The following is a 15,053-nucleotide window of genomic DNA, read 5'->3' as shown; positions in this document are numbered from 1 at the left end:
GTTACATCCTGTATTATACTCCAGAGCTGCACTCACTATTCTGCTGCTGGTGCAGTCACTGTGTACATACATGACATTACTTATCCTGTACTGATCCTGAGTTACATCCTGTGTTATACCCCAGAGCTGCACTCACTATTCTGCTGCTGGTGCAGTCACTGTGTACATACATGACATTACTTATCCTGTACTGATCCTAAATGCCCCCCTCTTTATATGTGTCAGCATTTCTGTGAAGAGCTTGGTGTAAAACTATGTATGGAAAACTCTGCCCCTAACCACATAACTGAAGTGCAGTGTAAAATGGTGTTCATGTTGGTGAGTATAAGCTGTGTGCCCCCTGCAATCACCCCCTGTAATCATTATGCCGAGGAATCTTTGTAATTTAAAGGACTTGTCCAAAATGGCTTATTTATTTAGAAACAAGTTACATGTCCACCCTCATTGTCCATAGTTTCAAATATAGTTACTGTTAAGTAAAAATCCAATTATATACAAAATGGATACAACTATACAACTGAGTATGACATAAACCAAAAAGCATTCAGAGAGGGTCCAGTAGGTTCCCTGTTACCCAGTTACATCTCTGTTTTACGAGACCCTTAGCTTGTGCAGGCATGTGCGTGTTTTATTCAATCAGGGCCAACTTATTACTGTCCCTTGCATTTTGTGATAACTATAATTATAAAGCACATTATAAAAATTTGCTGAGATATTTACTTTCTGGAAGATTCCCTAGTGGTGACTATTGGAATGACACTTGACCCTGATTATTGTCTATATGCTATGTAGTATTGGTCTCTATATGCAGGAACTAGTCTATCACATGATTTAACATTCGTATTGTAAAGAAATGAGGATGGAACAAGGTGATAAGAAGCACAAGATGAGGATGTGAAACCACCAGCTCCAGTATCAAGATAACAGCTGTGATACAATGTTGCAATCTGAACATTCCATTAATAATGTAGAGTAATCAAGGGCTTCTGAGCTGAGCACAAGCTTCTAACTATACAGCAACAACAGGAATATAGAAAGATGGTTCGTGCACTCCAAGGCAAAAGAAACAAGTTTTAAATTTTAAAAAAGTTAAAAACATAGGGATCACATAAAGAAAGGAGGAAAAAAGGGGGGATACGGTTTAGACTAAACAATAACGTCCTTAGTCTTGCCATACTGTACAGACCTGACTGTGGGGTGGCCCTATGGTGGGTGAATATACATGTTAGAGCCAAAGCTCCATGGGTCACACAGCCGTTGATGGACCCCACTGATCAGACACATGCAGCGTGTCAGTACACAATCACTGCAAGAGAAGCTTTGTTCACCTTCACAATCCATTGTAAGCGACATTACAATTAGTTGCTGTGGTCCTGCTTCTATGTGTTTCTTTTATTGCCAACCTGCAGTCCTACACTTCCTTCTGCTTTTCTACCTACAGGCGGTCCCCTACTTCAGAACACCCGACTTACATACGACCCCTAGTTACAAACGGACCTCTAAATGTTGGTAATTTACTTAAGTCCCAGGCTACAATGATCAGCTGTAACAGTTATCACAAGCGTCTGCAATTAAGTTTTATTGTGAATCCGGATTCTTATGACAATCCAACAATTTTAAAATCCAATTGTCACAGAGACCAAAAAATATTTGGCTGGGGTTAGAATTATAAAATATACTGTTCCGACTTACATACAAACTCAACTTAAGAACATACCTACAGGGGACCCGCAACCGGGGACTTCCTGTATTTGTGCCAATGTACGTTTTGGGAGATAAGCCAGAATCAGAGGCTGGATAGAAAACTGCACAAATACAATTTGTTTGCTTGTACTTTGTACCATGGAAACATTATGAGCATAAGAGCTGCAGATAACATGTAGTAATTTTGGGTGACATAGCTGGCACTGCAGCTGCTGGAGGTAACAGCGTGTAAGGATGGAGCTGCTGACCCTGCTCCAGATGTTCACAATACTCTGTCCCTTCATCACTCATGTCTGCGTTATCTTATGTATGAAATGTGAAATATCTGCAGCATCTCATGTTCTGTGAAATAACTCTTCCCAGGCCATCCCTGTAGTGTAAAGGAATGGAGGGGCATCCCATTAGTTGTGTAGGTTTGTATACATAGAAATAGAGCTGATACAGTGATATAACTTTTCACTGCATTGTTATTACTACAGTCCCATGTAACCTCATCAGTAGCTGTGCCAAATGGGAAACTCAGCTCTGCTACACCGAGTCAGCAAGATAAGCGCAGCGACACATGAACATAACTGAGTGTATAGGAACATTTTTTTATATAGCTCTAACACTGATTTGTGTGAAGAATCCCCAGTTGTATTGGGATGTAGTGTATTCTTTTGACCTGCAGGTGTCACTGTCCTCTTTGTTATAGCTGGGTAAACAGCGCCACCACTGGCTGATAGAAGGGACTACACCCAATTCACAAACTCCTAGTGATGAAATTAATACAAGTATATATTCCAGTCTACAGTAGATGTTGTGTTTGTAGTGCACCCATATTACGGTATGCCTCTAACCAGTCAATGCTATAACCAAGCACAAAAGACTCCCACTCCCTGCCGGCACAGACTTGTATACGACTACATGTTTAGCAGATGTATGTGATTCACTGTGTAATGTTGGGATTTGGTAGGGATTCTGTGCTTTTCCTGACTTAAACATCTATACTGGAATCAGACAAGCTATGGCACTGCGGCCTGTGATGGCTCCCTGTATCTGTATGAATCCTGTAAGCGCCTCTGCTTCTCCTGCTAGTATCTTCTGTATTGGTAATGAGCCCCTGAGGCCCGGACATGTTATGGCCCAGTTTTGTGCTGCCTCCTCTTTTACCCTGTTTGCATATCTCTAGTATAGCAGGGATTTTGGCAAGGGCTGCAGCTACTCATGCCCCGCAGTGGCATTATGTTATCCTATAGGGGGCACACACTTTACTATAGGATACCTGTGCATGTCCATCTGAGCTATAGTGATCTGTTCACCTACATAGTGCGGCGGCTGTTTTGTCAGACATTGTGCCTCATGAGAGGTGACACATACAAGATGTGCTTACAAAGTGGATGGGATAATTGCCCCGTCACTGCCTATCGTGCCCTTGCTCTCCTACTGCCTCAAGGCACTGGTGGGCACTGCCATCTGTGAATGGCTCCTCCTGGCACCAGGTAACATTAGAGGATCTGCTGACTGGCTGAGAGCATCACCACTAATGTTACTGCCTAAACCACTAATAATGACGTGTATGAAAATGTCGCTCTCTGGCCGAGCGTCCTGTATGCTAATATAATATGCTAATGATTACGTGTATAATATGTATCGACTGGATTCTTGAATAAATGGTCACTTTCTTTTGGATATTTGTGGTGGTTTTCTTATGCGTTTCCATACGAGGCGTTAGATAGCAGTAAGAGGGAAGGTGTAGAACATATCAAATGTCAAGTTCCTCTTTGCTACAGCATCACATGAGAATATCACATCAACGTTCTCATAGGTCCTTCACATCAGACACAATGTGATGTAGAAGGTACAGAGAAGGGACATATGTGGTGCAGCATCAGGGAGCTATCATCAGGTTATCTTATCAGAAGGAAGATGCTTGGGGAGCCATGCATAGCAATAGGACACGCCATCACTTTATGAACATTGATAGCATTGAAGGCTGTGTTCCCTTTACACCCACCGTAGGCCTCACGCTTGTCCCTGCTTCTGCTATATGTAATAGAGGAACCTAACTGAGATTCTTAGGCCGCAGTCACACGTTCCACTACTGTTGTGTTCATAATACAACGCTTGTGCATTGGGGGCCTCGGCCCAATCGTATATATGTTTCCAGGGAGACGCATGTTATTGTTAACTAGGCCTCAGTGTCCTGCATATAAAAAATACAGGTTACTGATCGCATGTGTTCCCCTGGAAACGCAAATGCGATCGGGCCGAGGCCAACCCTGCAAGTTATGAAGCCTAAGGGTGAAGAACATGTTTTTGGACGGTTTTTAAGCAGTCCGTTCAAAAACAGATGCAGTTTTAATGGACTGCTTAAAAACGGGCCAAAAACGCGTTCAAAACACCACATGTGCTATCACCCTCAGGGTGCGGTCACATGGTGCATTCTTGGTTCGTTCTCAGTGCGTTTTTAAACATACTGAAAACGCATGAGCTTTTGCATGTTTATTATGCGTTTGGCTGGTATGAATTAGTATTTCTTTATTTGTGGAAGTGTAAGAAGTTGTGAAAATGTTAATACAGCTGCTTAGACTTCTAGAAATTAAGAAAAACGGATTGAAAACAGCCAAATACATGGTAAACTTGCAATTTCAGAGTGGGCCAAAAAACTGCCCAAGAACACCCTGGGGCACATTTACTCACCCAGTCCCTGTGCGATACATGATCTGGACTGTCCAACTTGGATGTACTCTGCCGCGATTCATGAAGATCGTGCGCCCGATTTCCTACTTGTGTCGCTTCCCCGCTCAGGTCCCCGGAGTTCACCTTCTTCTTCCTGGTGCATGTAAGTGCATTGTCCGTGTATAATGCGCTGTGCGGGGAGTCACTAAGATCGTGCGCCCGATATCCTACATGTGTCGCTTCCCTGCTCAGGTCCCTGGAGTTCACCTTCTTCTTCCTGGTGCATGTAAGTGCATTGTCCGTGTATAATGTGCTGTGCGGGGAGTCACTAAGATCCTGCACCCGATATCCTGCATGTGTCGCTTCCCCGCTCAGGTCCCTGGAGTTCACCTTCTTCTTCCTGGTGCATGTAAGTGCATTGTCCGTGTATAATGCGCTGTGCGGGGAGTCACTAAGATCCTGCGCCCATTATCCTGCATGTGTCGCTTCCCCGCTCAGGTCCCCGGAGTTCACCTTCTTCTTCCTGGTGCATGTAAGTGCATTGTCCGTGTATAATGCGCTGTGCGGGGAGTCACTAAGATCCTGTGCCCGATATCCTGCATTTGACGCTTCCCCGCTCAGGTCCCCGGAGTTCACCTTCTTCTTCCTGGTGCATGTAAGTGCATTGTCTGTGTATAATGCGCTGTGCGGGGAGTCACTAAGATCGTGCCCCTGATATCCTGCATTTGACGCTTCCCCGCTCAGGTCCCCGGAGTTCACCTTCTTCTTCCTGGTGCATGTAAGAGCTTGGGCTTGTGACACAAATTTAAATGTTAAATCCCGCGCTCAGTTTGAATCCGTCGGATCGTCCGACAACCTGCCCCCTGATTTGTGTCGCGTGACAGCCGGTGCGATCCCTGAAAAGTCGGGAAAACCAACGAAAATGTGGCCGCGGGACCCTTAGGCCGGCGTGTGGAAATTTGTCTGCGCTTGCAAACGCAGACAAAGTTGCGCCCACGGGGGCGGGCCTCGGCCCGATCACATCGGCGTTTCTATGGAAACGCCTGCGATCGGGAACGAGCCGCTGGTGTTTTGCGTTATTTTAATGGTTCTGCATACCATTGTGCGCCAAATGCTGCCCTATATATGTGCAGTATCCAGAACTAGTGGGAGGTGCATTCTGTCAGCCATCCATCTGCCAGCCCACTGTATTTTATACGTTTACAAGCGCAGCGCTAGTCCAGGGGACCGCACCTCGGGCTGAACGCATTTTCGTTTGCTGTGAAACTCATGCATATGGTTAACAATCACATATGTTTAATTGCAAACGCTAATGAGATTGGGTCGTGGCACGGCCCCCCTGCACTTGGAAACGTGGCGCTAGTGCTGCGCAAGTACAGCGTGTGACCGCACCCCTAGGTTGCGTTTACAGACAAGGAGTTTTACCTAATGACATCGCTTACATTTACAAACTGATGTAAATGCAATGTAAAGGGAGACTGAAAAACCCCTTTAATGGGAACTAAGCAACTGAAATGTGCAGGAAACGTCTGAACCTTAAACTAGCGAATCTACAACAAATTGCAAAACTTCAATACCAATTATACCCATAATCAATGTAAGGAGGATATAACAGAAACACACGCACATATTTGGTGGAGCCACAGCTGCAGAAAGTGCCCACATGAGCCCCTATCGCCCAACGAGGGACCGGTGTCGGTGCCAGATCTCACTGATCACATACTTATGACCTAATTTTTCAAGGAGCTATACGCGCCCTTTAAGACAGGGGAATCAATTTACATGGACACAACTCTGATTAGACTATTAGAATAAGAAAGGTTTGTCTGTATAACTGGTACAGTGTCCCACAAGCCTCATGACCTTATTTGTGGTTTGGGAGGTGGAAGACGCCCTACAGCCCTCAACCTCAAAATAAGAGAAAATGTCTACTACGGATTCATAAACAGCGACACCTTGTGATCATTCAGGCAAATTACATGTATTATACTGAGGACCTATGAAAACTGGAAGTAAATTATAATGCGAAAGAAGACTCTCTTGAATAAAAAATTTATGCGGTTGCGCAGAGGTTGAAAATCAGTTCAGTACTGATCCTGGTGCAGTCACTGTGTACATACATGACATTACTTATCCTGTACTGATCCTGAGTTACATCCTGTATTATACCCCAGAGCTGCACTCACTATTCTGCTGCTGGTGCAGTCACTGTGTACATACATGACATTACTTATCCTGTACTGATCCTGAGTTACATCCTGTATTATACTCCAGAGCTGCACTCACTATTCTGCTGCTGGTGCAGTCACTGTGTACATACATGACATTACTTATCCTGTACTGATCCTGAGTTACATCCTGTATTATACCCCAGAGCTGCACTCACTATTCTGCTGCTAGTGCAGTCACTGTGTACATACATGACATTACTTATCCTGTACTGATCCTGAGTTACATCCTGTATTATACTCCAGAGCTGCACTCACTATTCTGCTGGTGCAGTCACTGTGTACATACATGACATTACTTATCCTGTATTATACCCCAGAGCTGCACTCACTATTCTGCTGCTGGTGCAGTCACTGTGTACATACATGACATTACTTATCCTGTACTGACCCTGAGTTACATCCTGTATTATACCCCGGAGCTGCACTCACTATTCTGCTGGAGCAGTCACTGTGTACATACATGACATTACTTATCCTGTACTGATCCTGAGTTACATCCTGTATTGTACCCCAGAGCTGCACTCACTATTCTGCTGCTGGTGCAGTCACTGGGTACATACATGACATTACTTATCCTGTACTGATCCTGAGTTACATCCTGTATTATACCCCAGAGCTGCACTCACTATTCTGCTGCTGGTGCAGTCACTGTGTACATACATGACATTACTTATCCTGTACTGATCCTGAGTTACATCCTGTTTTATACTCCAGAGCTGCACTCACTATTCTACTGCTGGTGCAGTCACTGTGTACATACATGACATTACTTATCCTGTACTGATCCTGAGTTACATCCTGTATTATACTCCAGAGCTGCACTCACTATTCTGCTGCTGGTGCAGTCACTGTGTACATACATGACATTACTTATCCTGTACTGATCCTGAGTTACATCCTGTATTATACCCCAGAGCAGCACTCACTATTCTGCTGCTGGTGCAGTCATTGTGTACATACATGACATTACTTATCCTGTACTGATCCTGAGTTACATCCTGTATTATACCCCAGAGCTGCACTCACTATTCTGCTGGTGGTGCAGTCACTGTGTACATACATGACATTACTTATCCTGTACTGATCCTGAGTTACATCCTGTATTATACTCCAGAGCTGCACTCACTATTCTGCTGCTGGTCCATCAGAATAGAATGTAATAATCAATGTCCATGATAAAACTGAAACACAACAGTATTTTGGATCTACCTGTCTTTCACCAAATGACCAGTAGATGGAGCACTATGACAGCAATTCACTAAATAGAAGAAAATTCTTTGTAAATGGAACAATTCAGTAACACAGTATTATAAATAATATTTTCTATTTCACTGTGATTTCTGGAAACTCCAGAACTGTTAATAAATCACAAGTTGTCATCCCCCTACAGAGCGAGACAGGCTGTGGTTATATTTTCAGCTCTGATACTTGCCTATACTACTGGAGATGTGTGGCCTTGTTCCATGTAGTTTGTTTGGAGTATTGTGGAGTAGTGTCCCAGGACGCTCTGCAGGTGTGTAGTAGTGAGGGGCTCCCGCCATGTGTCAGGGGTCTCTGACAGCTTGCACTGTGATTTGTATTTGCATAAGGATAAGGAATTCATTTCAGTCGGTTCCAGACGTTGTTGCTCTGCAGGGATCTGGCATCAGCAGTGATCTGCACGCAGAGCTCAGCACACTCCAGTCCACACACTTTTGGCAGGGGAGAGGAGGCAGATTTCCTCGGCTGTTCCCCTCCTGTTATCCAGTAGTCAGTCTGGCAGGGTGCGCTCTACATTTACAGTCTATCACTTATGGGGTCTATGGTGACAAACGCCTAAGAACCGATATCATGCCGTCACTTTGGAAGTTCCTTCCCTTTCCTCCCAATCTGCAGCTTTCCTTCTAAATTAAGAAATTATTTCGGTTTTGTGCAGAGCACAAAGGATCCTGATACGTTTTCCCATCTTACAGGCTCTTTCACATTGGCGTTGGTTTTCACGTCCGTGGTTCAGTGATTTCCACGGATGTCTTTGTGAATTAGACGCATAGTTTTTTTTTTTTTTCCTTTCTGTGACTCTGGTTGTGGTACATTAGTTTCCTGGTTTGGTAAACTTCTGTGTGAATGACTTATTGGGGCACATTTACTTACCCAGTCCTGTCGCGATCCACCTGGCGCGTTCTCCGTCAAGAAGTCCAGCAGGTGTCGCTGCTGCGCTGAAGTCCGCCGGAGTTCACCATCCTATCCCGGGTGCAGGTAAGCGACACTTTAAAAAAATTAAAAAAAAATACTGCGGTTTTTACAGAATCCGTCGCGTTTTCCAATGGGCACGCCCCCCATTTCCGTCGCATGCATGCCGGCACCGATCGTGTGCACCAAAAACCCGGGGCAAACCGGTGATTTTCAGGAAACCCGACGAAAAAGAGCGATTCGGACCCTTAGTAAATGACCCCCATTATTCTACTTCTCCCATCAGGCCGGCCACCTAATTCTCTATTCTCTTCTTTCTAGTATTACAACCTGGGAGCCATGTACCAAAACCAGGGAATGTGCTGTTACAATGTAACACAATGTAATGTATGTTCTGTTCTACTTACCTGCAGCATGGTGTGTCTGCTCTGACCTTATAAGAGGCGCCAGCAGCAGCCCCGGTATTTTATAGGGGAAGCTGCAGAGAATTGTGGGAATTGTATAAAAGGTGGCAGTGACCAGCAATCTGGGGGATTTTGATTGTGAAGATTTGTGGTCTGTGGAGCTACAAGAGCCTGGTGTTTATTGAACCTGTTATGTTATATTGACTTTTCCAAGTAAACTCCTTTGGATTATTTTCTTCAAGCAAAGCCTGATTGCATTGGAAAGCCTATGCCTCACAAAGCCATTGATTTATATGGGTGTTTTTACATTTGCTTGTATTTCCACTGATGTGTTGTCCATTGAAAAATTATTTTACGGATGCGGAGAAGGCAATGGAAGTCTATGGGTCCGCAAAAAAACTGATGAAATATCTGATGATGCTTAAAACCAGGTGTGATGTTTTCAAAGCAATGTTAGACCATTAGGTTCATTTTTGGACACAGAGACAAAATAAAAAAAAAACAGACAAAACGCAACGGAGGCGCAACTGAGTCTGAGCACCACTGGCGATGTGAAAGAGCCCTAAAGCACACGTTGCAGCAATCGGTGGTCCAGATGCCTCAATTACAGGGGAAAACTTGTAAGAAAAATTATAAAGTAAAATTAGGGAAAAAAAACACTTTTATGACCTAATAGGAGACATATAAAGTAAAAACAAACACGCACGCAAAATATTAATAAATATTCTTAAAAATAAATTGACATTTCCCCTGTATATTAAAAAAAAATCCACCGCTACACTACAAAAAAAGTGGCTATAGTCGCCCCTTTTACCCGAGACGTTACGACCGAAACAAAATAGGGAATTCATTCATAATGTTAATTTGAAAATTAAAAAAATATATGTACTATAAATGGCTAAAAAAAATACTTTTTTCCACTTTTATCCCCTAATAATAAAAAAAAAATATATATGAAAAAAAAAAATTATTAAACTTTTATTACGTTTAACTGGTTGTATGAATCCCCCCCCCCCCCAAAAAAAGTAAAATTTTAAGGTAGCACGCAAAAAAAAAAGTTATGGCCCTTCAACCGGCGTTTACGAAAATTCGCTAAAAATACCCGGTCGCAAGAACATTTTCAGGCCGCGTCACTAAGGGGTTAGAAGAAATCTTGTATTCTTATTGGGACTTTTTCCTTTGTTTTTCTTAAAAGGATATTGGAGCAGATTTATCTAAAAGTAAGAATGTTCTTAGTTGCCCATGGCGACCAATTACAGCTCTCCTTTAAAATATTCATGAGCACTGGTACAATGAAAGCTGAGCTGTAATTGGTTGCCATGGGCAGCTCAGAACTTTTATAAAGTTTGATCAATCTGCCCCATTGTCTCTTTTCATATTGTCAAGTAATCTATGGGTTATTTGCATACTTTGTTCCTGATAGAATCTTTCATTGGAGGATATTTTTGTATTGCCATAGATAATAACCTCCTGACATTGCCAGTAAGTCCTAAATCCCAAAAATGGAAAAAGTGTCCCCAGGGGTTTCAGTCGTAAATTTTAGATTTACCTCATTGTCGTTAATGTATTGAATAAAAAGGGCTGCGGATGACACCCTGCCCTTACACACCAGTTGCATGTCATCCACACACGTACCAAATGATCTGGGGAAAAAGAATTCTTCCCATCAGGCTACCAAAAGAATGGCTAACGAGGGAGAACACTTTGACCCCATTGGGGCACCACAATCACTTACTTCCATTGATAGGTGTCCATCATTACATAACTTCCAATCTTATGACCTTTTATGAGCACGACTAATGACCCCCATCCCATTCTATTAGATGTAGTGGCGATATACTAGGAAGACTGTCTCCCTCTATCACATGGCTATAGATGTGGATGCGTGGTAAGGGTGATGCCACACGTGGCATTTTTGGCCCATTTTTAAGCATGTGTTTTCATTCCGTTTAATAACACGTCCGTTTTTTTACCGTTTACCATGCGTTTCGCTGCTTTGAAGCTATTTAGCTTAATAGATAAACAGGTTCAATGCAGCCAAACGCATGGAAAACAGTAAAAAACGCACGCCTAAAAATGGAACAAAAATGTCATGTGTGGCATCACCCTAAGTATTAATAGCCTTTCCCTGAAGACATGATTGGCCACTACAGAGCCCCTCGCTGATTGCCCATGGATCTGTCTTTAGTTTGCAATCATTGCCAGCGTTGACACATTGCTCAGAATTCTAAGCGTCTTCATTTAATCACTCATAGGGATTGTTCGCACTTAATCCTTTATTACACTCAAAGTCTCTGTTTGGGACTTTAAGGTTCAGTAGAGGACGACTTGGAGAAGCAGATGTTTCATGTGGTCCCAAGAGAACAGGTTCATGAGGGGACGACAATCAAGAAAAACATTGAAAGGCAATGTGTCATCAGGATATGTTCTATTTTTTTAATGTTTAAATTGATGATGAATTTAAGAATTGTAGCAGGGGCTCCTGGTGCACTTACAGGCTGATGTGCATATACCCAAACATGGGATTATATCAACATTGCTTTATTAGTCTGTGTCCAAAAGTAATGTTTCTCTTCCTATTAGAGCATATTTTATAAAAGTTGCCTGTTCCAGGAGTTATTAAAAACACTTTTGAAAGAAGATGTACATTATAGCAGTCTGCAATCAGTATATCTGATGGTAGATGTCCATTAAAAGGGAACCTGTCAGAACATTTGCACATGTACAGCCAGTGATAGGTTCCTATAGAGCTCTATTCACTGACTAAACCTTTTAGTTAAAAAGTTACATCGACATAAATCACCTTTTATCTTGTATTACCTGGCATCAGAAGGGGGCGTGTCCTGCTCATCCAGCCCCTCCCATCTAATTCTTATGCCTCCTTACTGGTCACAGTTTATATCATGTGACCAGAGTGACATCATCTCAGGTCCTTTAGCCTCTTAATAATAGCAAAATGTACCACATGCATGTATCTGATCACATGAAGTCACAGCAGACTTCTACTCCTCTCCATCCTCCATGGAGGCTGCTGTGATCTCATGTTATCACAAACATGGTGTACAGTTTGGATGAAGGTCCTGCGATGTCGTCACTGGTCACATGTCATGAATGTAACACAAGGCACCGTGTAAAAAATAATTTACACAATACTTCTTATCTGTACATAGAGCTTTACATGTCTGTAGTTACATATTAGCAGACAGTCCCTAAGTACAAGGAGGCAGAGCAGGGAGACACAGAGCTGTCAGTCACACTAATGGGGTGTGGCTCATTGCCAGCCTGAGAGAGAGAAGACTAGACATGAGTCAGAAAATGTATATATCAGAAAAAGGTCTGTAATTAAGGTACAGTGGTTATTTAAGGTACTGGTGACAGGTCCTCTTTAAAGGAAATCCACCATCAAATTCAACCATGATAAACCTTGGGCACTTACTCATAGATCCAGGCACCAGGACTGCAGTAATCTCCTAATATTTGTTATCCATAGCCTCCTCCCTTCTAAAATCTACTTCCCTCAGGGCTCTCGGGGAAGTTACCAGAGCTCCTCCGTGCTGCAGCTTCACAGACTGTTACAAAGTCTCCCCTTCTCCCTCCACACTCCCCCCCTCTGCCTGATGTAATCTCACTACAGCAGAGGGAGGGAGGAAGTGCTCCTGCACATATATAACAGCACGTGAAGCTACAGCACTGAGGGGCTCTGGTAACACCCAAAAGTTTATAAGGAAGGAGGCCATGGATGCCACATATAAGGAGGTTACCACAGTCACGGCGCCTGGATCTATGAGTAAGTGTCTCTGGTTTATCAGGATGGATTTGATGGTAGATTTCCTTTGAAGGAGTGGACCGGGAACTTGTATTTATCTAAGATCAGGATTAATTGCCAGGATAAAAGAAGTGATTACTAAAATGAAGGGCATTGCAGACATTTTTGAGATATCAGACACACGTGCTGCTATATATCCATCCCGGGTGGACGTATCCATTGGGTCTGGCTCTGATTGCCATTTTGTACTGACGCTTATTGTAACTTGTTTTCAAAGTTTTTTTTTCCCATTTGCAGCTAATTAAATAATATTCCTGGCGGACGTGAACTTTAAATTAGTTCATTTCAGATCTTTAGACCCTGCAGAGCGTTCATCAATATGCAAATGTATGCTCATCAGGTCAGACAGGCTTCGGTATAATTAATTAGCAAATTAAATAGGGGCCATAGTGACACAGAGAGAAAACTCAATGTGAATCACTAGTCATTTTAAAGCAAATGTGAGAAAAAACGGCACCGCATAATATTTCAGCGAGTCTGCGGTGTGGTTTATCCTGCTGTGGAATATACAGTTTATACAGATCATTGATAGCAATCCCTAAAAACATAGACAAAATCCCTTTGTATGCTACTTACTGCGTAACAGTGGAGCTAAGACCCTAGAACAGTGGTGGCGAGCCTTTGGCACGGGTGCCAGAGGTGGCACTCAGAGCCCTCTCTGTGGGCACCCAGGTCCTCAGCATACAGTTCATAAGACAGGACCCATGGCCTCATCCTGCAGTCCCAGGCCACACAGGACAATCTGCACTCAGTACTATTTTAAAGCAACACATCCTCGGCTGCCTGGGACTGCAGGAGGAGGGAGAAGATGTGGAAAGGGCTGGATTATAATTGAGCTCCTGCCATGGGCCCTGCAATTCTTCCTGTACAGGGGACCCTGGAGGGAAGCTACAATAATAATCTGAATTTCTCCTCTTTCTACTGTATTGATCTCCTGAGGATGCCTATGCGGTTGAAAGCTTTGACAAATAAATAAGTGGGTTTTTGTTGTAGTTTGGGCACCATCACTGCCCTAGAAGAACTAGAATTGTCTCTGTTGTGGAGGCGAGGGCACTTGGCTGCTAGATACCACCACTGGTTCCTATTGCCACAGCTCAGCTGCTCCACCACACGGTCCATTAGGACAATCCAGGGGAATCACAGAAGCAACAAAAAGGGTTGTGTTCCAGGAGTCACACTGGGACCCAGGAGCTTCCAGTTATATTTCTGTTACTGCTGATAAATTAGGAGACTTCAGATGTGACCTAAATTTTGTGACTTCACTTTCCAAAACCTGTCCCCAGCGCTGAATCATTTCCTCCCAGTTGATTTATGTGTATTTTGTTCTACCACTTCAGTGCATCTCCATGGTAGCCAGATGACTGATAGAGGAAAGTGACAGCGGAGCCCCATGACGCAGAGCTCAGAATTATCCCTGACACATCTTCATGGCAGATGATCCTCTATTAGTTTTACTATTTTGTGCTTATAAAGAGGATGGTCCGTGTTACATACTGGTTCTCACTCCTAGTTGATGCAGTGGCAGATTGAGAATGCGTCCTGTAGGAGTGTGTATCGCTCGGCTATCCCTGGCACTGTCATCCAGCCTCTATGATAGTGCAGGAGATTGATGAGCGCCGTACTCAGCTATTTACAACACTCAATACACATTGAATGGAGTGTCACAACCTGTCACTTTATTGATTAGGAGGAAGACCCTTGCTCTTGTAAATAATGGGTGTTCCAGCCATCAGATTATGATGAAACTTTAGCCAACCCATTTACTATCATCTCTGGCCTAAACGGCTCTTCAGTGACCTGCAACGGTATCACGGCGATGTGGTGAAGATGTGGTCTTCAGTACAGGTTCATACATTTACTGACAGCAGTGCAGTGTCCTGTGTGGTGTGCAGGGGGCGCCAGATTCAGGATTTCTGCTGCAAGTACTTCATGACTCTGGTGACCCCTGCATTGCTCCAACCGAGTGCACCACTTTTTTTTTTGGTGCACCTTTAACATTGGGCATGTGGCACACTGCTATCAGGCTTTGCATGTTAAATGAGCCCCACTGTTACATTT

The 15,053-nt window shown here is 43.4% G+C and overlaps 1 long non-coding RNA gene across 1 annotated transcript in view; it reads right to left on the bottom strand.

The window, feature by feature from the left end:
• The window catches only part of LOC140104513 (uncharacterized), a 118,581-nt gene that overhangs the window by 33,364 nt on the left and 70,164 nt on the right, over positions 1-15,053 (bottom strand). The gene's annotated exons all lie outside the window — the stretch shown is intronic.

This window comes from Engystomops pustulosus, chromosome 10 (genome assembly GCF_040894005.1).
Source record: "Engystomops pustulosus chromosome 10, aEngPut4.maternal, whole genome shotgun sequence".
NCBI lineage: Eukaryota > Metazoa > Chordata > Amphibia > Anura > Leptodactylidae > Engystomops > Engystomops pustulosus.
The sequence above is the reverse complement of the archived record's forward strand: the minus strand, read 5'-3'. Positions and strand labels throughout refer to the sequence as shown.